The sequence below is a fragment of the Excalfactoria chinensis genome, chromosome 2, assembly GCF_039878825.1.
Source record: "Excalfactoria chinensis isolate bCotChi1 chromosome 2, bCotChi1.hap2, whole genome shotgun sequence".
NCBI classification, from domain to species: Eukaryota; Metazoa; Chordata; class Aves; order Galliformes; family Phasianidae; genus Excalfactoria; species Excalfactoria chinensis.
In genome coordinates this window covers 51,789,362-51,807,987 of record NC_092826.1, presented here as the reverse complement: position 1 = coordinate 51,807,987, position 18,626 = coordinate 51,789,362, and the positions used below count along the sequence as shown (strand labels likewise).

The 18,626-nt window shown below is 33.2% G+C and overlaps 1 protein-coding gene across 2 annotated transcripts in view; it reads left to right on the top strand.

Annotated features, from left to right (window-relative positions):
• The window catches only part of LOC140248443 (cadherin-19-like), a 95,116-nt gene that overhangs the window by 20,806 nt on the left and 55,684 nt on the right, over positions 1-18,626 (top strand). The window lies entirely within an intron of this gene.

Sequence of the window (18,626 nt, the reverse complement as noted above, 5' to 3'; positions counted from 1 at the left end):
GAGGAGGCATATAACTTTGATTTTTCCTTAGAGAATCATTGCACTCTGAGTAAGTAATGGCAACAAAAACTTGGAAGACATTCTTAGCAACATATTCGCTATAAACAATGAAAGCAATCTAAAAATGTCCATCAAAAAATGTCTTATGATACAAAGTTCCAGTAAACTCTGCAAAACAGTTAGTAGGAGATTAATGTAAAAGTTAATTAAAAATCATTTTATTTTTAAAAATTGCACCATTTATTTCAGTTACTGCTTTTGAATATCAGCATCTGAGCTTATGTAATAGCTGTTGAACTGTATTTCTGTTTTACTGATTGCAATAAACTACTCAGGTTGACAGCCTTGAATATTGACAGTCATACTATTTTGTTTTAGGTCCACATTACAGTTTCTGCTCGTTGTCTTCAGATCTGAAGGTGAAAGGCTATAAAAAGAGAAAGTGAAAAGTGCTTTTCATAGTTAATTTGATTCATCTCTGTAGAAGGAGTGTGATGATATCGATCATGTCACAAGTTCCTTCTCTGCCCTAACTAGTCCAGTTTTACATTAATTATGAAACATTTTAAAAGGGGAATAGATAGGAGAAAGGATGGATGAAAGAACTCAATAAAGTTCTATCTTGGTTGACACGTAGTTTTAACAGCAAAGTGCGTTATCAACCTTGAATGTGATTCACATTCTGTCAGCATATTCAGGAAGAGGTAGGTTTCTTTGTAGCAGAAGTAAAATCGATGTCATTCATAATGTGAAATAAATACAAAAAACAAGTATCCTAAAACATTGTTTCTCCAAGGAAATTGCTACTGTCAAAAGTCATAAATGATTTAACATGAAGAAGACCCTAGACAGTTTTGCTTCTCTCCTCAGGACCCACTGACATTAATTATTTCCAGGAATCAAGTAAATGCCTCCAGGTAAAAATATGTTCTGTGAAATGCAGCTCTCTTAAAGCTCCACTTACATTTCTGCTAACACTGATCCTAAACTGAGATTACATGCTTACTTCCAGAGAAGTAAGATACGTAAATGAATGAATATACTATATGAACTATGTTAGGATGATTTTCCTTAGACTGAGATGATCATTAGAATCCATAGCATTTGCTTTTAGACTTCATTTAAAATTAACTCTGGTTATGGTAAATCTTGGACTAAATGAAATGTACCCTCTTTAACATAGAGTTTTACCAAGCTGAAACCATAGTACCCTTTCAAAATTTGTTAATCTTCTGGTGCTTGCCAAATTCTGAAAGAAATGTATAATTGTTGATAATTCAGATGCATCACCATACTTATCCCATATGTTGAAATATATATTTATTGGCTTCTAAAATACTCTTTGTGGTGTGATCTTTTGTATTGGATGAATGGATAAAAAGGTCATATCTGTGTAAACTCATGTTTTATCTCTGTGTGCTCAGTAAGACTTATTCTGTCAAGATATTACATGATTAGACTATATTGAAAGGCAAAAGTGTTGGTTTAGCTTTACTGACACTGAGTGTGGATTTTGCAGTTGTTACTGCTCGTTTGCTTATATAAAAACTGATGCAATTTCTGTTAATTAGGTCTAATATATCAGCTCTGGTAGTATTATAGATTGGCACCTAAAATTATGCTATAAAGTGTGGATTTACAATAAAATTCCATCAGGACAGTCTTGCATTCATCTTTTCAGAAATTCTATCAATTTCCATAAAAAGCAGCTAACAAAGCAGAACAACAACAGCAAAATAATTACAGTGTTTCAAATGCAGTTTCTACAAGTAATAATCTCTCCATAGTGTTGCTTCCATTTTAAAGAATTCTTCTGGATAACTAGTGCTGAAATACTTTTTTTCTAGCAATCTAGATGATGCGGAACTGTTTTCCAGTATCCAAGAAGATTTTCAAAATGCTGTTGATCTTTTTGATGACTAATGTCCTCCAGTATCAAGGGTTGTGCAGGCAAAACAACATCATGTCTGCAAGCAGATGATGTAATGAGAAAACACTAGTAGATAACATCTAATACACAGAGGGTGGAAAGTTTGCACCATGATCCTATGAACTAAATCAGTAATAGATGTTATTTTCATGAGATCACAATTCTGAAAAATTAAGGATTGCTCCAAGGCTATAAAGGAAAGGAAGAAAGAAAAATATGACCAAAAGAAACACAAACAAACAAACAGAACCCAGAAAATACATAAGTTGCTATTAGTGGTAGAGTCAGGACAGTTGGTTTTTGATTTGTGATGGATTAATTTTACAGTGCCACTGGAACTCAGAATTTAAATCCTTCAATCCTCGATGTGCACAGAGTGCAGTTTTTCCATTTCAAGCCATTAACCCTGTTTCAAGGGTACTCATTGTATTGTTAAAGAACTATTTTAAAGAGCTTACTTTTATATCATAAATCTGTGACGGAGTGCTCTATAAACATACAATAGTGGCACAGTCAGTCAAACAGTCTACAGCTTGAGAAAGAATCTGTAATAGATTTGTTGTCCACATAATAGTACCACAAGTGAAAGACACCATCTGAAGGCCATCAGCCCAGAAGTTAAGCACCAGAGATATGGCTCAAGCATAGGGTCTCAGACTGAAAGTGAGATTTGTGCCTGAAGGGAAGATTTTTACAAGTGCTGTGCTAACAGTTAATATTGCATAATTTATGAGAAACTAAGACACTGATGTTTCTTATTAAAGGAGAAGAGATCCTGGTGTTGCACATAAAATTTTACTCAACCTTATCAAGATCCATTTTTTCTGCTTGAATGAAAGATCACAGCAAGGTAGAGCAAGCTTATATGATCAAAATGAAATTTGAATTCTTACAAAGAAAATATTTTAACGATAAAAGCTGCAGAATTCCCCTGAAAGTGAGATTCAGTCCAATCTGACACAACAAATTGTTTTAGTGTTCAAGAGAGTACCACTAACAAGTATAGATTACATGTTTAAAACCCTATTTTGCCTGCAGCTAATGTACCTAGAAGATGTATTAACTGTGCAGCTTGCCCATTTGTGGGTGGTAGAAGGAAAATTAAAGTATAAGAAGAAATGGGGAAGAATATGAATAATATAGCTAAAAAAGGCCAAATATTCAGAATCACTTGCGTGAACTACTTCAGAACTACTTAACGTGGCAGAAAGACCAAGGAGGCTATGCCCTTATCTGTAAGGAAAACATGCATTATTACTTCCTGGAATACAGAAAATAAATAAATAAATAAAAAGGCAATTCCATTAGCCAAAGATATTAAAATGCCAGATGGGGGAAGAGGAGCCACTCCATGCATTCTGCAGGGAGCCTCCTCCATTCAATTAGTGCTTTATGCTCTAACAGGCTGAAAATGAAGCACAGACTCATCAGTACGATTATTTCTTCTCTTCTTTTTGTGTGAGGTATACTGAAGGATGGACATCTTTAACTTAATCACTGATTATGTTTGTTGTAGTCAGAATCTGTAAAACAAGTGTCACCAATCTATTGCTGTGCTGTGCTGAATTGTTGGGAACCTTAGTAATCTGTCCTCAAATTTGTATCTCTGCTAAATGAAAAACAGAGAGTCCTCTTTCCCCTGCTGGAGGTTTGAATTGCTCTAATTTGTTTTGGTATTAGCACCAGATGTCATGGTACAGAAGGAAGCCTGACCAGGCAAAAGAGATTGCCATTCTGACCTTCTATTGAATTCCGGCGCTCTTGCTCTTTTTTGTCTTCTGAACAAATCAAGCACTCACAAACATGCTGAATGGAGTGGGAAAAACAGCTTGACTTTTCTGAAAGAAGTTACAAACAGAACTGAGATGGCCACTTGCCACTTTCCCTGTCAGGGTGACACCTACCACTATTTGCTGAGCTTTTCTTTTTCTGTGGGGGTGGGGGGAATGAACCTTCACACCAGCAGGTTGCTCTTTCCCCCACCCCTGCACCTTTTGTTGCTGCTTCTCTTCAGACAGAAAAAAGTTTTTATTTTTCCCTTCAGTTTTTTGGAGTCTATATTTCAGGGAAGGCAAAAGCTATATAGCATATGGGGCTTTTACTTCAGCAAGATCCTGACACCATGTGTTTGTATCATACAATGAGTGTTTGGTTTATTGTATTTGCAACTCAATTTGTCTTGGGAAAACAGGTTTACATTTTTATAAAAGCTGAGCAGTGTAGATCAAAGTGAATGTAGCCATATGCATGCTTGCACTGATAAGTCTATTCATGACAAAGGCAGTCAGCTTCCACATGATTAATTGGTCTTAGCCTTCAAACTATGTTTTTAACTAACTGATGTTTGTATGGAAATCTGAAAATCCTGTTTACTGGAAGAAGTAATAGGGCTTGGGAGCATTAGTTTATGGGTGTAAATAGGTGTTCATATGAGTATGTATATGGAATGTACAATGTCTATGTGTGTCTATATATTTCCAAGGTTTTGGCAGCTAATCTATTTCAATCACTCTTATTTATACAAGACGAAATATGGTTTTCCACAGCACTGAATATAGAGGAGGATGTGATTGTAATACTCACAAGCAGAGTAAAGGTTTTTAAAAATCATAATAATAATAAGATGAAAAATTAGAAATCCTTTGCCTGCTTGGTGAGGATGCGAGTACTGTTGGCAATGCAGTGAGAATATAGATTATGATCTTTTCCCCTGGATGGCTCAGATACATTCAGGGCAAGCCAGCACAATTATATAATCATTTATTTATTTATTTATTTATTCCAGTATAAGATATTAAAGTGGGAAGATTTTCTTTATGTTGAAATAAAATTTTTCATACATCTTGTTCAAAAGCCAGAAAAACAGGAGAGGCATTTGTGATTCAAGTTAAAGAGAACTGCAATTAAAGAGGATTTTAGGATTTTAACTCTTGGACATTAAAATATGGCTTATCATTGACTTTTAAGTTCTACTAATTTGCCCCATGAGATTTTGCACGAGTAAACATGGGAAAGAAAAATTTCTATGTTAAAGAAGTAATGTGGGGTTTATGTCTCATCTTTCTATGTGTCTTTATAGCTAAAGTTACATCGTCATATATTTGTAAAAATATTATCAACACAGTATAATTTGTTAAACTAGATCACTCATTCTGTGGTACTTTTAATTTACACAGAAGAAGCAATTAAATGTGCATACCTTTAGATGTTCTTTGGTTGCCATTTTGATTTTTAAATAGAATGCAAATTAAAGATATGTTAGGGTTTCTGATTTGGATCAAAACCACAACAAATGGATTAGACGATGAAGGAACTCAGGATAAAGCTAGTAATTTGCTTCTCTGTCTGATTTTTGGAGTACAAAAGAAACACAATTAACTCAAATCCAGAATGAAATAGTTTGGCTATTTCAGCTTGTATCTGATATGATATCTTCTCAATTAACAAAGCAACATTCCTTTTCTTTGCGCAGCACTGCTGTTCATTCACTGCTAAGCTTTGTTTGACTTCTGTGTTAGAGACATTTAAGTTCTTAATCCAGTATTTCACCAGACTCATTCCTATTATTACAGTTCATAAAGCATAGGAGGCCAGACATTAATGTGAAATACACTTTTCATCATGAGCCTGACGCTTTGTGAAACTACACATATGCATGCACACACACACAGAAACAAAATAAAATAGGGAAATATAGCACATGCTATGCCAGCAGTCCTTCTCCAAGGATTCATACTGCTTGGAGATTTCTTTCAAACAGTTTTCTTTTTTTTTTTTCCTTTTTTTTTTTTTTTTTTTTTTCTTTTTTTTTCCTCCCCCGTCCAGTCTCTTCTATTTATCACCAGTCCACTGCTTCTTTTTATTCTTTACAACACTAACTGACACCCACCAGCAACTGCAAGTTGAGGTCACTAAGGCAATTGCCTGTGTCCTGCTAGAATTGATCATTGATCTGGGAGTATGACACGTATGACAGAGCAAGGTCACTCAACTCCTTTTCCTCAATTTTTCATTTCTAGGCAGGTAGCTACCACTTCAAGGTTCTTCCTCCTTCCCTGTCATGTTACTTCTTATTATACAACCACATGAAAAATAGAGAATACTCCAACCTCTGTATGGCATTCTTTCCTAAGTATTGCTCTGCTAAGAGTTCAGAAACATTCTAGTATGTGTCGCTGAGGTGCATTATTTTTTTTAATATGATTTTAAGTCGTCACAACTACTACTACTGGAAAAAAATACAAAGAAAAAAAGATTATAAATAATTAGGAATGAACCATTAAATCTTGATGAAAATATGTTGTAGATATCTATAAGTCTATTGGGATGACACAAACAATAACCCAACGTGAAGCAAAAATTCACTCAAATGTCTATGATAGTAACTTTTGCTGATGTAAAGCACTTTAGTATATTCTGTAAATGGAACAATCAATTTATCTTCAAGAAAAACAAGCATTTGGAAGTTGTGCAGTGTCTTCTATTTAATATTGACAAACCTGCATATTAAGAGTTAGCCTCATATTTTGGCATCAGTACTTAACTCTCAAATATATATATATATATATATATAAATGTATGCATTTATGTGAATATGTGGAGCAAATTTTGCAGCTTGTTCTTTTGTTTGATTGGCTTGACATTGTTTGTTAATTCTGTGTAGAAGTAAATGGCGTATTAACTGACAGGTTCCTAAAAGTGTAATTTTTTATCTGACCAGGGACTGAAGCCATAGGGATGTTTATAAATTAATACTCATCCAGAAATCAAATAAATTCTCTGAAAGAAAAAAAGCTATTGTATTTGTTCTGTTTCAATGAATTTCAAAAACAGCGATTGGATCTAAAAATAACAGTGGAAGTCAGCCCTTGCTTGACCACTTTTTGTGTTCTAGAAAAGACAGAAAGTATTTCATTTTTAAAGATGTTGTAATCAGCTCTGATTTTTAAATGAGGTCCAGCTGCTATAGTCCAAAATCATCATACTTGCTAGTTTTGATGCCAGGCTATCTGATATTGATGAGAGCTTCCAAAGGGAGAAGAAGAGAACAGATTTAAAGGATTTCAGAGAATAGAAATATAAAGTAAAAGCAAAACAAAACAAAAATGTTGATCTGTGTTTCAATTATTTGATATAAAAACCACTGAAAACTGAAAAGATTTTCAGCTTGTCAGTGTAAATCAGTCTCTGTCAGTGTGATGGATAATAAGATAGTAAGTAGAAGAACTGACTGAAGATAATTACTGTAGTTTTGAAAACTAATTTTTGAAACAAATTGTTTTGGCAACATTCTGATATTAAAATAATTGATATTAGGATGACTATACCCCAGAATCATAGTAAAAGAGGGCTGGGATGGACCATGCCATGTTCTTTGTATTTTCCTTTGCGCAAAGACAGTATCAACTGAACTTCATCACTGGCAGATGTCTCAATAATCTGTTCTAAAATGCTAGAACTTCCACTTTGTATCTAGACCTCTATGACTCTCAAGCCTATTTTTACTACATAAAATTGTTAACTATGTCAATCATTCCTATCATAGTGACTATTATTTTATAACAAAGAAATAGTACTTGCCTATTCTCACTGTTGGACAAAAGATATGTATATTCTTCTGATATTGTTTTTTCTACCATGATAATCACTGTGAACACTTTATTCACTTTCATGTATACCTTTTGTTTTTACCTACATTCTTAGCAGACTTTAGAATATTCATATAATCATAGAATCATAGAATTACCCAGGTTGGAAAAGACCTTGAAGATCATCAAGTCCAACCGCAGCCTAACCAGTACCCTAACTCTAAAAACCCTCCACTAAATCATATCCCTGAGTACAGGGTTTTTAAGTTATATACTGCAATATACTGCCTTGCCACATTTAATGTATTTATAAAACACCACAATAGCTGTGTAGGTGTTTCAAAATACTCTATATGATAAGCTTTTTATCGACTCTGTGGAAAGATTGCCCTAGCTATTATATGCTCTTATTGCATTCGTGATTTAACAATATTAAGATGTAATGCTCTTTACCTATTTACCTATCATATTCCTGAAGCGTTGCCTTTATCATGATATATTCATTTCATTTAAAATTTCAAACATTTCGCTCTCAATTCAGAGACTGCTCACTATCATATTTTCTGTGCTGCCAGCTTGTGTATAAACTGTCACACTATCCATCCCTTTTTATGACTGGGTTGCATACAGCTCCCAGAACAAACAAAGAAAGGCAGTTTTGCTTTATATAATGGGATGTAACCGAAGCAAGATAAGTAAACGTGTTGTGATAAACTACAGAGAACATTTCAGTCCTATGCAGTTATAATAAAAAAAATAAACCTAACTGGTCAGATTGCTCAACCTTCCCCATTACTTATTTAGAGAATCTTTGTGAAAAGGTGTGTTCATGAAATCTGAAATGTTTTGAAGGATACCAGTGACTATTGTGATCTGAAGCTTACTGAATGCCAGAGTCCACAGTTCCTCTCCATAGAGACCTCCTCCATCAGTTACTGAATATTAGACTAAGGACCCTTTCAATCATAGTCTGCAGTTTGAATATAGGTTTTATTCGTATTTCATTTCAGTTGATTTAATTTTTGTCTTCTTCTCTCCTTTAAAATATCAGTGTATGACCATTTTCAAAAGTTTGTAAAACATACAAATAGAAAAAAGAACTCACAGGGAAAAGAAACTGAAAACATTTGAGGACATAAAGAAGGTACTCTGTAGGGCATTTTATGGGGGGCATCTTAGCAACCATTGAAAACAATGCTGTTTTAAATGACATATAAAATAAAAATCAGAAAGTATGATGTGTATGCTAGTGATCAAGAGAGAAAGTAGAAGAAACAAACAGAAATGTAGTTATGGCAGAAACCAGATTAAAACAAAACAAAACAAACAAAAAAAAGCATATCTACAAAGATGTATTAAATCTAAGTTAATATTAAAATTGATAGGATCTTGGTTAACAGTTTGGTTAGATTGCCTTAGAACAAATTAATAATGTTGTACCAAGGAAAATATCTTTATACTAGTAGGTCAAAAGCAACAGATCTAAGAAATAATATTGATAAAGCCTGAAGTGAATTATTTATCTTACAAGATGGTAATATGTAGTTGAATCAACAGTTATGGGAAAGAAAATAACACTTTCTACTGCCTTGTGCCCTGTAAAGAAAATCAGTGTCAGTGAATTGCAACAGAGAATTTCTTCTTCCCTCTTCTCTATATTTTCCCTTCTTCCATGGTTGGGCTGACTTCTTTGACATTGCTCATCCATCTGCAGAAGCAATCCCCTCACCTTGAGGGTTCAAGTCCTTGTCAATAGATGCCTTGTTTCAGAAGAATGCAGTCAGGCATGAATACATTGGGATGGAAGAATCAAGATTCTTTTTATCCAATGTTCCGATTTACTTCTTTGTTGGCAATTTGAAAAGCCTTACAATTATCCTCATCAGTGTTCACCCATGCGACTTCAGTAAGTAAAATAACTGGGTGTAAGCATGTATTTTTTCTGATGGATGTTGTGGCTAAGAGAACATGACAGCAAGCTACAAGAGTCATTACCTATTAATTTTGCTGGTTTATTTTAGTAAGCAATTTATAGCTTTTCCAGTATGTCTTTTACATTTTCCGCTCATTAATTGAGTCCCATTTATACTTTTTCTTTAGCATTAAAAGATGTATTGCACTATTTAAAGTCTTAATTTGGCCCATATGTCAAAACTATATCTAAATGAGCCACTTACAGCACTTTTGTATGAATTGCATTATGTCTTTCCCGTTCTGTCTTTTTTTTTTTTTTTGTTAATCCTTTAACAAATAAAATATAATAAGCAGTAATATGAAAACACAAACCAAAAAAAAAAAAAAAAAAAAAAAAAAAAAAAAAGAGAGAGAGAGAGAAGGAGAAGGAAGGAAAATTGAGTTAGACCATTCTCAGAAGTTATTTTTAAAAGGTCAAAGTGTTCTAGCTTTGTTCTAGCTTCTGATGGCTTTTAATTCCAGAGAAAGAAGCAACAACAAAATCCTTGGATCTATTCCAGTGTAACAGAAGTGAGAAAGAACACTATTTTTTTTTTTACTCTGAAATTTTTCTGCATGTTTTGTTTGTGCACTTTTTTTCCTGACATGTAGGTTCTTATTGCTTCATTCATTTGTTATCTGCACCATGAGGTAGATCATCAACTAGTTTAATTTTTCATGTTGTTTCTTTGACACATCTATTGAATGGCCCACTGATTCTAAAATAATATGTTTGTGGTAGGGTATAGGAAATGTAGTTCTTTTCCTTGGTTGGCTAGCAGCAGGCTGCAACATCTCTCTTTTGGGAATAATACCTTTGTAGTGTTCCAATGTGCATATAACCTGCATGCTGGTATTGATCACAGTAATGACATTTGTCATCTGCTCTATTGCAAAAGTGAGCTCTTTCCCACTTAGCAATCTACAATAAGACTTGACTCCCACTGTGTACACTTTAGTCTTTATTCAAAGTATAATGAACTTTCTTACTGATTTAGCCACATAGACTCCTTTTCTACACAAAGCATGCTAATTTCTACTTTCTTTTTTAATGGGAAGACCATGACTTTGTCACATGATTTAAGGTATTAATGTATTTTTAAGATCTCAATTAACATTAATCAAGATACTTTTTTACCCCAAAAAATGAGGATATTTTCACCATAGGTTTCATTTTCCTCCTGCACTATTTTGCGTTAATATATTACTTATTAGAAGATACAATATTGCCAGTGGTTACTATGATGATCCTTAACATCTGTTCTTTACAAATACCAGCTGTTTCTTAATTTGGTGCCATATTTAAAAATAATTTCCCACTTTCATCCCTCAGTTTAATATCCAGTTATATTTAATAAAATACTATTTTACTCAGTAGCTTATTTTGTTGCTTTTTTGTATGCTAGACTCTAAGGTTACAACAATTTACTCCTTCTCTCTTTCTGGATAAATTTGATGGAGTGAATAGTTCTTCTAATTAACTGCTTCCTACTGCTTATTAAGACTACGTAGGTCTTATTTTTATTTTTTTTCTCCATGTTTTCTGCAAATATAACCTGCCCTAGCTAATTTCTATTTTTACTATGACAAGGAAAGTAATTTGAATTAACTAATAATTGAACACAAAGTGAATAAACATTTTTTTTTTTCAATTGAAAAAATCCAGAAAACTCTAAGCATCTAGTTTTCATTTTTTTTTGTTTTCATATAGGCTCTTCTAAAATCTCCATCTTTTCACAGATACTGGGTAATTCACAGATGAATCCATTGTACTTGAAGTGTTCTGTTCTGAAAGTAAAGACATTTGCAAGCTTTTTATTACTGTTGATAGAAGAATCTATTTTCTGATGTTTTCCTAATAATGCTTAAAATGAACAGATCAGATAAAAATATTTTTTTATTGAATATCAGATATAAGCATTTAAAAGAGCAAACAAGCAACATTTCTTTTCTTTTTTTTTTTTTTTTTTTTTTTTTTTTAAGATTAAATCATTTTTATGAGAAAAAAATTAGTCTTTTCTCTGTATGTTCCCTAACACAATGAATTGCTGCTAGAGTCTCCTAGACATTACTGCACATAATGTGAAAAACTAATAATATCATTAACCTAGTGGTTAGCACATATGAATGAATTTATTTCTTGAGCTGTGCCCCTAATTTCAACATAATTATGTCAGGGTTGCATATATTTTTCTAATAGATTGAAGGATTTATGAAATATTATCAAGTGGTTAAGAAGCAGCATTAAAGAGTGAGTTGGTTTGTGTCAATATGTTGACCTCAGAAGTAAAAAAGAGTATAAAGTCAAATGTGTCTGAATATAAAATGTCACTTCATTGACCTCTAGAGAATGAATATTATTCATCAGAGTATATTCACTTTAACACAATTTTTTTTTTTTTTAATAATTCTACATTCCCTTATATATTGCTTATACTAAGAGTAATTGTAAAATTTTAAAGTACAAATGTACTAAACCATGGTATGCAAATTTCATGTTATGTAACAACACTAGAAAAATAAGATAAGAAAGAACTACAATCTTGTTTAATGTATCTTAGGATATTATACTGAAAATTTTATTTCTGATTTTATTGAAGATTTTTTTTTTTATTTTAAATAGTCTGATTGGCATATACTTTACATACTGTAGATGTTTAACAGAAGACATTAATTAAGAAATGTTTAATGTTTAAATGTTTCTACTATGTAATCCTTGGGCTTTTAGGGACATACTGATCTAACTTCTACTTGAAATATCATTACCAGTCTACAAGCTGAATTTATTTCAGTATTAAATAATATTTTAATGTTGTTAATATCTCCACCATGTAGGTTTTATGAACCAGGAGAAAATAATTTTTCTTTTAACTTATTGTAGTAATTATTTGAATTCCGTACTTTGAAGAACTTAGTTTTTTTATCATTGTCAACTTATTCTTTACCACATTCACAAAGTTTATTTTTTTTCTTACATGCAGATTAAATACTTCAATCTAGCAATAGATGCAAAATCCAATATCTTATGTCTTCTTACATCTTACTCTCAGATACCTTAACCAAACTTCATTTAATATCCATATTGTTTATATGGAGTCATTTTTTTACTTTGTTCAGAAAACCAAACAAGACAATATAAATAACTACTCATAAGCATTTAATATTTTTCAGCTGAAAGGTCTGTGGTACATGAATACGTGTGCTACCAATTTGATGTATCCAAGTTCAAGAGTAGGTTTCTTGGATTCCCCCTAAATCTGCCACTCCCAAATATTATTGTAAACAAAGGAAATAAAATGCATCTATTAAAAATCAAAATTTGTTACTCTAGTTAAAGTCTTGTCCGTCTAATGATATAATTACATTTACAATTATTAGATGTTGTATTTCAAATATATACTATTAAAATTAATGTGGTCAGACTTTCTAGTATGCTTCCCTTTTCTTTGGTGCCCATCTTAACAGGGCTCCAGTGTTCTTCATTTGAACTCACAGGGCTTTATAGTCTTGTTTGATTCTGCCTATATTATTGTTTGATTCTGATCATGTTCCTATAGATAAAAACAGGACACAGACAAAAAATTTGGCTAGCATCAAATTACTATTATAGGGGTGTAATATCAGCATTATTTATGTCTGTTATACCAGTATTAAAACAAGAGTAACACCACTAAATTATAACATGGAACACTATGTCAGAATCTTAATCTTAAGTAAATATTGGATTTTTATTTATTTATTTATTCCTGTTGTGAAATAAAGATTAAACGTTTTGATAAGTCTAACAGCAATAATATTTTGTCTAAGGAACATTAAGATTTGAGTCTGGGCCTATGATATATATTACCAGTGATCCTAAAAACACTGGGCAAATGGAATAAATAGCATCATATTTCTTTTCCATTTTGGAATGCAAGATATTTAACCAAGGTCAAAAAGAGAAAAGCTTCTGCATTTTGTACCGAATAGAATTCAAGTGTCTGTTTTGCATCTTTACTGGATTTAGTTTCCTGAATCCCTTGGCCCTTTCCATAGACCAGAGTCACTGAATGGCAATGATAATTCCTTTTCCTATCAGCCTTTTTCCCTGTGTGAAACCTCACAACCCTGCTGCTTGCATGGGAGGTGGGATGGCTCCTGAAGGCAGTGGCCCAACTGCTGTATGAGCTGTTCTCCATCTGGCTGCAAGTGAGCTGGCCAGCACCCATGGCATGGCTGACCTTGCTCCTGGGCTTCCCATGTCTTCATTTGACTAGGACTCTGTCAAGCTACTCGACCATTGCTTTCTCCTTCTCCTGACTGCCAGAAAAGCTGGTCCTCTGCCTGGCTGGTGACCAAGCTGTGCAAGTCACAGTTTCTCCATCTGGCTTATTATTGGGAAGGCAAATAAACTGTTCTTAACTTAGAATACAAAGTCTCTCCCTACCCTCTCTCCCCAGTCTAGTTACTGCATCTACAACATATTTAATTTTGACTAATTTCTCTGTAATCTGGAGAAGAGGTCTGGGTGTTTTCTCCTCTCTCTCTCTCTTTTTCCTGTCCTTCTTTTCTATTTGCCTGGAACTAGCAGAACATTTCAAAGATACTCAGAAATCACACAAAATCTCTTTCACCATTTTTATGCAGCCTTCCTATTTATTCTCTATTCCTTTATATTCTGCCTCTTAGAAGATAACACATTTCTATGCTGTTATTCATGTGATATTAATGTCAGACTCTTCAGGTGCTCTGATTGGTGTAGACCACACCAGTGAAGCTTCACTTCTGCCCATTCTGTTCACAGATCAAACAGGACCATTTTACAACCAGAAGTTATTCAGTATCAACTGACCTGTCTTTGCCTTTTAGAGGAAGGGTGAACTTGTCTTATGCCAGTTATGAATCTGTGAGAGATAGTGCCACGTTAACAGTTACAGCGGCCTTTTTTTATTTTTATTTTTTCATTCTTTCTTTTGTGTTTTTTTGTTTGTTTTTGTTTTTGTTTTTTGTTTTTTTCCTAAAACAGAGCAATACAAACAAAAAATGTAAAATTTGTTATTGTTTATGAACACAATTTAGGATTCTGAAGTTTAGCCCACAGAAAATGATCTGCTGGTTGCCTTAGGAGTTCCATCGACTTCATTGTAGCTTCAAGCTGGCTTTTCGACAGAACATGCTGTTTATATTTACATTTATCCACAGACACAAAAAGGAGACTGTCAGTGTGGATAATATTGTGAGAACTGCAGCAAAATAAATAACACTGTAAGCCTGACTTCAGATACTTTACAGAAGACAGAGTGCTTATTTCATCTGAAGTAATTCATTTGGCCCTCTTGCTTTATTTCTGGGAGGATGGGCAGGTGGAATGTTCTAAATTCTGCTTTTATTTATTAACTCATGTGTTCAAAAACAACAGCAACAACAAAATAAACTAACAAAAAGAAAAATAAAACACACACACACACACAAAAAACAAAACAAAAAAAACCACCAAAACCAGAAATTCTTTTACTCTGTGATAGGTTTGAATACGGTGAAAGCAATTATCACCATCATCATCAACAACAAAAACAAGCTGGGGTTAATCTTCAGACAGTTCAGGTTAAGTTGTCCCAGGAATGGAACTGTGAAGTTTATATTAAATTCTCTTATGTCTATCGTTGAATCTGAATGCAAAACATAAGTGGCAAAGTTAAAAAAATATATAAATAATAAAATAAAAAAATTCCCAACTGCCCCCTCCCTGAATTAAAGCAATGAAAAGAAAGAGGGAGGAATTTCCACTCCCCTCCCACTGAAATAAGGCATATCAAAGAAAGCATGGTTATTTTAGTTTCTTTTTTGTTGGGAGAAGGACCTTTTCTCAGGCTATAGTTGAAAATTCTAGCTTTCATTCTAGAAAAAAGAGATCTCCAAAATAAATAAATAAATAAATAAATAAATAATTCTCTTATTATTTTCCCCTCTCCCATACCTAGAAAGCCAAAGAAATTTAGAGTTCAAGGGTGATCCACAGAGTTTAGAGTAAGGACACTTTGTCTTGTGCAAGTTTCATAGTTCCCATAGACAAAAAGAAAATATTTTGCCCTTTTGCTTTCTTCTTCCCATGCAGCTCTGCCTTGGCAGCAGGGATGACAGTTGGATCTTTTCCTCACCAAGTGGTTCACCTCAAAGGCTTTTATCTTTACACAATTGTCTTTCAAGCCATCAATTTCAAGCATATGATTTATCCTTAGCTAGTAAAATGCAGGATAAAGCACTGACATTTTGAGATTCTTCAGACAGAAAATTCTTTATTTTATTTTTTGTTGTTTTATTTAATGTCATACATTTTTAAGTGAAAATGTCATGGGGATTAATTAAAAAAATAAAACACAAACATGAAAACAACAACACTTTGACATTTCTGAAATTGGAATATTTAATTTAGTTTTGTAGAACAAACCCAGTAGGGTTATTTTTTGGCCATTGAAATGTATATACAAATGTGTTTTCCAAATTAGGTTGAACTGACTAATTCTCAAATTAATGTCTATATCATTTCCTTTCCCAAGAAATTATAATGGATCAGAACAATAGGTTGATCAACCATAGCTATAGATTTTATCTCCGTATTATTCCTTCGTGATCCTGTGGTTAACATTTGTAATATTCCTCTCCCTTGCTGTTTATTTTTTCTACATGTGAATGAGTATAAAATCTCATACCAACATATCTACCTATAAACTGCAGATATAGAACAGTTATTTTTAACTCTTGTAGCAGGCTGTCCACATATGTGAAAAATAAAAATAAAAATGTATGAGGGCTACACAGTTAAACACATGGGAAAAAAATATACATTTTGTTATTCTTCACCATATCTTATAATAATTTATGACTGAATTCTGACTTGCAGTCTGTATGATGTTTAGCTAAAGTGGCTGCCATCCTCTCTGCAGATCTGTGGGAAAAGTTTATTTCCAGGAGCATTATGTTAACTTATTCATTTATTTGGATAAATTAATGTTCACTCAACTTTTTCCAAGCCTCCAGCAAGATTTTACTGAGGTGATCACAAAGCTCATCACACCTTTCCTACCAACTGGGCTGTCCATTTGTTCTGACTGCATTGCTAATTCCACTGGCAACGAGCAACAGATGTTCTCAGATGAGTGAGATGATGTTAAGCTTTTAATATACCTTAGATGGAAGCTGTGTCAACAGCCAAAATGATGCTGGTTGCTGAAAGTTGCCATATTGCTGATTCTTCTCTGCAGGAAACAACATGTTCTACAAGGCCAGGAAAACAAACAAACAAACAAACACAACAACTAACAGGGTAGATGTTTTCATCAGTATGGATCAGTCAAAATTATATCCCTTCAGTGTTAATATAAAAAGGCCTATTGCAAACAGGTGCCTAGACAAAGAGGAGACTGTATATCATATGAGAATGTTACTTTGTGTATGTATGTATTTTTCACTGAGAAATATTTTTTTTTTCACAATTTTTGGATTTTGATTTCTTGTATGCCTCTTTTAAGGTGCAGACTACATAGCTAATTTCTTTTGTCCTCACTGCTGCACACTAACTGTACCCTGCTAAAAGTCTCCTTCTCTATGCTGTCTAATTTGCCTCATAATCTCTTCAGCAAACGCTTACTTTCATTTTGCTTTCTTTCCTACTGCTCTGTTCTATTCCCTTCAGATGGCACATCTTACATTATTACATCATGTGAAAAGACAGCATGCTCAGCAAATGAACACACCTTGTTTAACAACTGTCAGCACTGCTTTTATCCTTTTCTTTCACCTATTTCTACTTAATCCTGCTCTAGAGAATGATATGTCACCTAGTCTGCAGTGCTAGTAAGTCAGTGAGACTAATGTATTACATATTCTGAAGAATCCCATTTTCTTAAATGCTGTCTTTTGTGTTCTAGTCGTGATTTCTGAATGTCTGAGCAAGATATGCAGAGCTGAACTTACTTTCCCTCCTTTTTAGAAATAAATATGTAAAAAATGTGATAAATAATCATATAAAAGTTTCTCAGTTTCCACAAAGGAACAGATGCTAAAACTTCTTAGTCTGAGTAAGGAAGGAGAAAGGAGAAGTCATTCCTGAAGTCACAAAGAGCATATAGGAAAACTCCTAAACTGTCTTATAATGTTGTTTGTGCTTGCTTGCTTTTATTTACTTAGATAGTTTTATCATTAGCAGGATGCATTAAGTCTGGAAAAAGACCATGCTTGTTATTTCAACTTTTTAGATTTCTCAGAAAGCCTCTTGGCCTAGAGTAACACTTGTGTTGCACTAATGTTATCTTACCATAAATTTATCTACCACAATCATTACAGAAGTGTTACTGTAATCCAGATCTCTTGTGTAGTCCCAAAGTATCCTTAATGTCTTTTTGGGAAAGTACGGAGAATACATTATGTGAACTGTATTTCAAAATTTCCTAAATTTAATTAACATAAAATTTCATTTCAATGAAAGAAATATATTCCTATTGAACAATATTTTTAATTTATTTTTAGTAATGTTTATACCATTTCCTTATCTTTTTCGAGTGGTTAAAAAATAATAATGATAAAAAAAAAAAAAAAAACAGCTCCAGGTAATAGAAAAACATCCATTATAGACAATTGAAATAAAAGCTGTCAAAATACAAAAGAAAACACATTCAACTGTATGTTGGGCATTATTGTTTTAGTTTCTTTCTCATTGTTTAGATTTTATGATTCTTGAAACTAAATTATTTGGGGGAAAAAAAAAAAAAAGGCTCAAGTGTAAAACGGTAAAAAGAAAAAAAAGAAAAAAGAATAAAAAGAAAAAAGAGAAAAAAGTGGATTTCAGAAACTCTTCTTTCACTAACTTTTGTGACTACTCTAAATTGATCGCTTGTTTCCCTGACTAATCTCTAAACAGAGGGCATATCCTTTTCACTTGCAAAATACTCTCACACAAAATGAATTACCTTCCCACCACCTTGGTTACTTGCCAGGGAGTACTTTATTTTTCCACTAGGAAAAAGAAAATCAGCTTGTATTTTGCTTGCTAGAGCCTTCTGCATTTTAATTCTGAACTCTGAATGAACATCAGAGAGGCCTTATGATGTTTTGCACAAAAGTGCCTGTGTTCATAGTTTTACTCAGGGCACCCAAAATAGCATGCAGTATGCAGTGTC